Here is a 9297-nt window from a genome sequence, read left to right as displayed (position 1 = left end):
CCCCCACATTCTCCCTGCCATGGGTCCTCTGTCCAATCAAGTCTGTCTAGACCTAGGTTCCAGGTGGCCGCTGTCCGAATCAGCAGAGCACAGAGAGAACCAGGCTGGGAATCTTGCTCCTTCCTGGGTGGCGTGCACTCTCAGCGAAAGGACTCAGAGTGAGCCCAGGCCCGAGTATAGCCAACCAGCTCCCTGAGCATGCCGAGAAGAGCACTACTTTTTTTTACTTATTTTTTTATTGCTTTAGAAATAATACCATTTCAAATTTTCACTTCCTCCCCTCCTCCCATTTCCCTCTGGATGCCCCACTTGCCCTCCCTTCCTTCCCCTCCATTCCCCAGGAGCACCCTGGGATTTGTCTCTACTGCATTAGTACTTGCTTTTGGGGGAATTACTAGATTTTGAGGGGAATTACTAGCTCTTTTGGAATTACTTGTTTGTGGAGGAATTACTAGTTTATTCTTGGAAAGTTCTAGCATTTTAAAAACTTATTAGTTTCTTTTGGAAGTTCACTCACTATTAAAGCAGCAGCAAATCTCCTAGCTCAATGAGTCTAAAGCCTTGCTTTACACATGCCTCCTCTTGGGAGGTCTCTGGAATTGTTACATTCCAGCATGGTGCCTGTGCTTCTGCTCTTGATGAGCATAAAGCTGGGCTGCAGCACAGCTTGTACACTTGACTGGAGTGCGTCTTGGAGAATCGATTCCCAGCGCACTGACACTCTACAGTTATTAAAAGAGATGAAAATCATGCCTGTTCTCTCCTGCCTGCGAGACAGAACCGATTTCAGATGTCCCTGGAAGAAAGGCCATATCACCCAGGGAAAGCAGAGAGAAGAAGCCACCTGTTGCTACACTGAGATGCTCAGGCAGCTTCTCCATCTCTTTAGGCCACAGACCAAGAGAGAACACTCGGGCAGCTTCTCACTAGTCTGTTGAGTGGCCTGGAGGCTCTGGAGGGGACAGCAGAGCAAACACCTCCCTGTCTGCCTACGTTTGCCATGGCCCTCCGCTCCTACTTCTTACGAATCTCCCGCTATCTGGAGGGAAAGGGATACAGCAATTGCTCTTGGGAGATCATCATAGCAGAAATGCAAGTGGCTCTTTCCACATTCCCAGTGCCTGCAGAGAGAATCTCCAGGAAGAGAAGAAGCTCCATGCAGGAATCTCCACTGAGGTGACAGCATGTTCAGGTCCTCAGGTCATAGCGTGCGCGCGCGCGCGCACACACACACACACACACACACACACACACACACACACACACACACACCGAGAGAGAGAGAGAGAGAGACAGAAACAGAGACAGAGACAGAGACAGAGACAGAGAGACAGAGAGCGAGGGAGACAGAGAGAGAGAGTCCAAATGCAACATGAGATGAAAGAAGTCTGAGTCAAAGGAGTGGGGGCCATCATCCTCGTTTTGAAAAGGGTCTCCTACATCACGCTCTAAGACTGGGAGAATGGAAGGGTTTGTGTGCTGTATCCTATCTGATTACTAATAAAATGATAATTCCAAATGCTCTGTACAGGTTTCAATTCCTTCTAGGAGTTAGGCAAGGGCCACTGGTGTTGTAAGATGGACCCTTGTGTGGACAGTTTTTTCCAAGGGGGCAGGAATTGAAGCCATTACAAGGCAGGGCAGTGGGTTCTAGCTTTCTTCCGTTAATTAGGAACTCAAGACTCTCAGTCTGGAGTCAGAAGGCTACGTCATCCTTGCACATGGAAAGGGCCCTAGTAATAGATGGCCAAGGCCCTGGATGAATGCTGGCAGGGCCCTCCTGCCAGTCCCGGATCTTCCTTGTCTCTGTGCCTTCGCATACATGACATCAACTAGGTCACTGCTGTGGGCAAGATGGGTAGCCATCTGTTGCAGATGATCAAGCGTCCAGTGATTCACCTGGGATGGTGTACTGTGACAAGGTGACTGGACTTTCCCAAGACCACAGAAGACCATCATCAACTCTCCTCTGCTCAGACAGCCTGCACCTATTCACAAAGGGCAGTTGCTTGCACTTATCAGCCCAAAGCAAGCCACTGGGTGATGGGAGGAAGAGTCAAGTGTGTGAGCAGTAAGACCCTCTCTGGTCACCCTCACTGTGGCCCTGCTACTTTGCTGGGTAGTCAGTCATGCTTCTTGTGCTTTCCATTCTGTTTATTTTGTGGACCCCCTCAGAGTATGAGAAACAACCACCTGGGTGTACTTTGAACATTGAAAGTTGCACAACATGTCCCCTATTCATGTTCACAGCCTCTTGTTTAAGAAACAGTGTGGTGGAGAGACCCAGGAAGGTTCACCGTGTAGAGAGGACCAATGAGAGAGAGAGAGAGAGAGAGAGAGAGGTGGTGGTGGTGGTGGTGGTGGTGGTGGTGGTGTGCGTATGTGTGTGTGGTGGAGGAAATGGAAGAGAACCCAGACAAGATGACACAATAGTCGAGGAATTGACAGAATGCCTGACCATTCAAGTCCCTGTTGGGAGCCAGAGTGACTTGGACACCACACTTGCCCACCATGAATCCTTGCCATCTTCACTGAACCCCTCTCCTCACGACCAGGGCTGTAATCCCCAGAGACAGGACAGTGCATGGCGACAGTTTGTGCCATATTCCCCGGGCCCTCCTCTACATACTACTTACTTGGGTCTGCTGCCGATGCCTTCTAAGTAACACATGAATGCCTTAGAATCTCATAAGAAACATGTCAATTGCAAAGATTAAAAGAAATAATTTTCTATTACATGGCAACAAGCTAATGGACTATAAAGAGATGTCCTACTTGTTCTTTCTATAATCAAACACCACTAGCTGCAGAGATTAACCCAAAGGGTACTCAAAGGAATGAAACCTGGCAGATGGATGTCTTCCACTCTGCCAATTTTTAAAAATTAAAATATGTACACCAAATCATTGATACTTATTCAGGTTTTCAATGGATATCTGCTTTGATCTCATGTAACATGAGGGGGCCCGGGTTGTTGGGGTTTTCTGTCCTGCCTGGTACCGCACAGCTGGCAAGACCCAAATAAAATCACACAAAAATCTCTATAAGTTATAAAGCTGATTGACCCATTAGATCAGGCTACTTATTAGCTCTTGTAGCTTATATTAACCTATTATTCTGATCTATGTTAGCCATGTGGCTCAGTACCTTTTTCAGTGGGGTAGTCACATTCTGCTGCTTTTTTGGTCTGGGCAGGAGTGGGAGGAATCAACTTCCTCCTTCCCAGAACTCTCCTGTTCTCATTGCATCATTTCTACTTCCTGTCTTGTTTTCCCGTCTATATTTCCTGCTTGGTCAATCAGCATATATTTAAAACATGATTGACAGAACACAGACAATTCTCCTGCACCAATCTCAGAAAGGCTGAATCAGTAATCATACATTTATTAGAAGTTATGGACATCATGGGTATACCTGCACAACTAAAGATAGATAACAGTACAGCATATTTCTCTAAAAAAATGAAACAGTTTTTCCTTATTATAATATAAAGCATATTACAGGTATACCAGACAATCTTACAAGCAGTTATAGAAAGATTGAATCAAGCTAGAAAGGATATGTTAAAAATGACAGAAAGGGATTACTAATATCCCCAGAAATAGATTACATGTTGCTTTATTAACCTTGAATGTTCTTAATACTAATGAGAAAGAAACAACAGCATCAGAGAGACATTGTATAGTAGAAAAGTCTTCTGAATTATGTCAGCTGGTGCATTTCAAGGATATGTTGATGTCAGAATGGAAATCAGGATATGTGCTATGTTGGGAAAAGGATTTCGCCCTTGTTTGCACAGGAGAAGAAAAGTTATGAATACCATCAAAATTAAAAAAGGTTTCATTTGAAAAAGAGAAATTTCTTTAGAAATAGGAACGACAGCTCATCCACAGAGGTGACAACCATACAGGTGGTATGGAAACCTCAAAAGGATTGTTGCAGAATTCTCCTTTTGTCTTTGCAGAAAAACACTACTCATTTTCAAAAAGTCAAGGGACTTTGGACATCTAGATGCTTAAAGAGGAAAAGATAATTATCCAGATAGGATCACCAAGCAAAGAGGATTATGATTTATGAGGACAGGCTATCTGAGGGTAAGAATCTCTGAACATAAACTAGAATAATAGCAATGACTCACTTAAAAATCAAAAATGGCTTTGGAGTTGGACAATGGCTCTGTCCTTTTCTAAGTCCAAGTATGTTGTTAAAGGAAAAAATCAGAGCTTCTGTCTCATGTCAGGAGCCATCTGGTATGGGACAGAAAGAAGAAAGAATTTAGAAAATGATTACTTTTCTTAATACCTATGTTTATCTCTATCATATCTTTTGGTGAATATATGTCTGTATAAATAATGTTTAGGTTTTCCACAATGAACAGTGAATTTTCCTGCAGTAAACTTTGAAGTTTCCAGGAAGAAGATGGGACCCCACAACAACAACTCCACCTGATTGCTATGACATCTTGTGCTATGACATCTTGATGTTAGTAGTGCTACTTTAACACTTTTTGGGGGAACCAACTGCTCAAGATGGTTCCTACATGGTTAGTTGAAATGGTGCACTTTTTACAACGTTCTAGCCGGAACTTCAAGTAGGAACTTCAGAAAAACCCTACTGAATACTCAGAGACTATTTGTAATTATACCAGAAAGTAATCTTGAAACTTAACCATGATGTTACTCTCATAGGACTCCATAGAAAGAACATTGCCCCCATGACTGCTGGAAGTAATTCTCAAAGATGATGTCCCCTCTCCCTACAAAGTTTGTCTTCAGGGTCAGGGACATCAATTAGTGGTTGATTATAACTGGTATCGGATTGGGGATTGAGGTAGAAATTGTTTAGGTTCAGGAATCTCTTTGAAAAAAAAGAGGAAAATTGAATGGAATAATAGGTAGATTAGTGTGAGTTTGCTCACCCTAAAAATAATAGTGAGTAATACAGTGAATACTTGTGAGCTATTATTTATAGGCAATTTACACTGGTATAGATTCTTGTATATTGGTACAAACTTAAATTATATTGAATATGTTCCTACTTTTGTCTACAATATTTGTATACCTAGGCAAAGTCATTGTGTTATATTGTATGCATGTATGTTTCTACCTCTGTTTAAGACATTTTGCATATTGATACAATTTTAGGATATATTTATCATATTGAATTATACATTTCTACCTCTGATCAATATACTTATACATTGTTTACATTTTGAGGTCATTGTCCTCAATTGCTGCACAGTTGTTTAAAGATTGTTTGATATTCTAATATGAAGTCTTAGTCTTTAAGTTATATAGGTATTAAGAATTATAGGTCAATAGTGATCCTTGTTTGTCATACTTATAGTTAGACTAATCAGATTCTTTGTATACATAGAAATTGTATTCTGCATAGACAGGTAATCTTCACCACTTCAAAGAGCTGTAGAATATGGCATTTAAATAAGTTAGGGTTCTGTTGACCTGAGTCACAATTGCTCCTGGAAGCCCCGATCTATTTCTGAGAGAAAGTTGAGCACCAAAGACACTCTATTTGGAGCTTGTTTTCTTCTTGATCAAACTGGCCTTTGGGCAAGGAACTACCCATGCCTCAACCACTGACAAAATGCATATCTGGACAGTACAAGCAGGATACAAGAAAAAAGACTGTTAAATCCTGCCAAGACAGGATAAGACAGTTCCGAAATTTTTTCTGCCCTGGAAAATGGTCTGTTAGTTACTCTAGGCCTTCGCCAAAGTTGTTTACTCCAATGTTGCAAATGAGACTTTGGGTGATTGTGCAGGTAGCCAGTCATCTCTGTCAGTTTTTGCACAGTTTAGAAGATGCTTGACTGCACTCTCTGCTTATTCTAGTAATATTATTTCCCTTCTCTGATCTTCAATGAGTTTGAAGACTAGATAGTCATAGTTAATTTCCTCTCAGGACTTAGCCAAGTAATTTATAATACAAGACTAGAATCCCTAGGATAGGATAATTATTGAAACATTTATCACATGTTTCTTGGTAGATGTTGTTCATGCTGGTTGTAATTAAATTTTTAATACTTGAAATTTATTCTTATTGTATATAATTTTGTATTAGGCTTAGAACTCTCTTATTTAAACAAAAGGGAGGTGCTGTAGGGAATCCTTCAGCCAGTAGCCTTTAAGTTACCTGCCCACTTGAGTGTAGTCTCTTACACTATAAATGCCTAAGTAAATCGTGCCTCCACTCTCTCTTCCAATTTCTTATACTCAATTCTGAGCTAGTGTGGGATTTCTTTTAGTGTCCATCTTCAAATTTTGTGCTTTCAATATGCAAGACAACTCTTTCTGCTTATTGAGAATCAGTAACTAAATTGAGAGGTTCTTAAAATCCCTTAGTGCCATGAATATAGCATAAAGCTCTGTCTTTTGGACAGAATTATAAGGGCTTTGTTTCACTTTGTCTTCTGATTTGTAACCTGCCTTTCCTGATTTATTTTCATCAGTATAAAATGTATGAACTCTAGTTATTGGTGTATCATATACAATTTGGGGAAGGACCCAAGAATTTTTCTTTATAAGATTAATTTTATCACTTTTGGGATAATTACTATTAATATCTCCTAAAAAATAGCACAAGCTCTTTGTCATGGTTCATTGTCTTCACATAATTTTTTAATTTCATCAGTAGTAAAAGGCACTGTAATTTCTGTTGGATCTATACCTGCTAGTTGATGAAGTCTCAATTTTCCTTTTGTAATTTATTCAGAGACCTTTTCCACGTAAGTTTTTAATTTTTTTTTACTTGCTTTATGTGGTAAAATGATCCATTCTAGGATAATATGTTCACTCTGCTTTAAAATTCCTGTAGGTGAAATTCTGCAAGGCAATATGATAAGAATGCAATCAAGATTTGGATTCACCCAATCCACATGTGTCTCCTGTAATTTCTTTTTATTCACAGTTAATTCTTTCTCAGCTTCAGCTGTTAATTTCCTGGGACTACTTAAGTATTTGTCACCATCTAAGATTGTGTTTAGATGAATTATTATAGGTGTTATCCCAACAACTAGTCATTGACTGGAAATGTCTCCTAATGATCTTTGAAAGTCATTAAGAGTCTGCAATCAGTTTCTCCTAATTTGTGCCTTTGGTGTTCTAATTTTCTGTAAACTTATTTTATAACCTATATAATTGACCAAATCTTCTCTCTGTATTTTTTCAGGAGTATTTGTAATCCCCATTTAGGCAAAACTTTGTTTACCTCTTCAAAAATTCTTTCTAAAGTATCTGCATTTGAATCAGATAACAAAATTTTCCATGTAATGGTAGATTATAGGCTTAGGAAATTGCTAACATATTATTTCCAATGACTGACTGACAAAGTATTGGAACAGGTTGGGGCTATTGAGCATTGCCTGTGGGAGGACGGTCCAGTGATATCTCCTACTAGGCTGAAAATTATTGTAAGTAGATACTGTGAAGGCAATTTTTTCTCTGTCCTTTTCTTATAAAGGTGTAGTGAAGAAACAATCCTTTAAATCAATAACTATAAGAGGCCATCCTTTTGGTAACAGAGGAGACACAGGAATTCCAGATTGTAGATGGCCCATAGGTTGAATTACCTTATTGACAGCGTTTAGATCTGTCACCATTCTCCATTTGCCAGATTTCTTTTTAACAACAAATACTGGAGAATTCCAAAGACTGGGTGATTCTTCAGTATGGTAAGCATCTGCTTGCTCCTGTACCAGGAGCTTTTGTTCTAAAGCCTGCAGTTTGTATTCTGTTAAAGACCAATATGTTTAACCCATATTGGTTTCTCAGTTGACCATTTTAAGGGCAGGGACATTAGTACCCCTGAAGGTTTGCTAGTTGCTTTGTGTTCTTGTACAGCCTGAAAGACTGGTGACATTTGTTTATAATACCTAATAACATCCTTCCCAGAAACATGAGTTTGGGGGAATGCAGGAAAGCTAATTTGGGTATTCCATTGCTGTAACAGGTCATAATCCCATAAATTCACTGCAATATTAGCTACCTATGGCCTCAGCCTTCCCTTCTGTCCTTCTGGCCTTATGCATTCAACCCATCTCATGCTTTGTTTCACTTGTGATAAGGTTCCAGTTCCTAGGAATTGAACATCTGCCTCTTGAAGAGGCCAATTTGGATGCCAAGATTCTGGAGTAATGATACTCACGTTCATACTTGCTTCTAGTAATCTCTTAATTACAATGTTATTTATACATACTCCTAACTTTGATCTTTGATTATTTATAGAAGTCCACCAAAATATACATTTCCTATTTCCTACTGGAGTTTTTGCGTCATGCTCCATTTCTATTCCTTCATTCAGAACAGTATGGTTTCTTACAATAGGTACTGATTTTTTAATTTTCCTGGTGAGACATGTTCTCTACAGTTACTGGGAATGACTGGACCACGTTTGACATGCAGGCCTGCAAGAGCTCCCCCCGCCCCCGCCATTGGTGTTTACCAATGACATTGGGTTGCCTTGTCTGTCTTTTGTCAATCTACATTCATTGGTCCAGTAATGGCCTTTTCCACCTCCTACATATTCCAGAAGGCTGAGACTGCGTATTCTTGCCATTGCCAGAGGAGACATTATTCCTAGAAATTCATTGTTTACAAATTCTTTACAGATGTCCTATTCTACCATTAAAACCTTTGGCATTTTAATGTCTCCTCACACCTTTGGAAATTGCTTCTTTTTCCCAAGCCTTAGTATTATAGTCAAATGTCTCAATGTTCATTGTACTCAGGATCTATTCATCCATTGCCACTGATATAACCTTTAAAGGCCCCAGTATCTTTTTGCATTCTAATCTGGCATTTTCAGAAGCCAGAGATTCAATAAGTACGCATCTAGCTTCTAGATCTGTTATTCCTACTTGTACTTAGTTAATCTTTGTAAAAATGGTGATCCTGCCTCAAGGAAACCTCAGAATGAGATTGAGTCTGGGAGCTGTCTCCTCCTGTTTTAGAATCTTCCTCCAGTCCTGGAATTAAAGGCATGCACCACCACCACCTGGTTTCTATGGCAAGCTAGTGTGACTACTGGGACTAAAGGTATGTGTCATTCCTCCCTGGTCTGTAAATCTGGCCAGTGTGGCTGTTTTACTTTTCTGATCTTCAGGCAAGTTTTATTTATTAAAATACAAATAAAATGCCACTATAGAAAGCAGTGTTATAATGATTTCTATGTGCCTCCTGTTCAGCAGAGAGGAAGTTAGGCAAATCTGAAGACAGGCTTTATTCTGTTTGCTTAGACTTTGCCATGTCTCAGGTGAAAAAAAAAGTCCTGGAAGAAACT

General features: G+C 40.0%; 1 pseudogene; it reads left to right on the top strand.

Annotated features, from left to right (window-relative positions):
• The first annotated feature begins 614 nt into the window (after positions 1–614).
• On the top strand, positions 615–1180 carry LOC148122761 (interferon alpha-6-like; annotated as a pseudogene).
• Positions 1181–9297: the final 8117 nt, after the last annotated feature.

This window comes from Myodes glareolus, chromosome 3 (genome assembly GCF_982192425.1).
Source record: "Myodes glareolus chromosome 3, mMyoGla1.1, whole genome shotgun sequence".
Lineage (NCBI taxonomy): Eukaryota > Metazoa > Chordata > Mammalia > Rodentia > Cricetidae > Myodes > Myodes glareolus.
The sequence above is the reverse complement of the archived record's forward strand: the minus strand, read 5'-3'. Positions and strand labels throughout refer to the sequence as shown.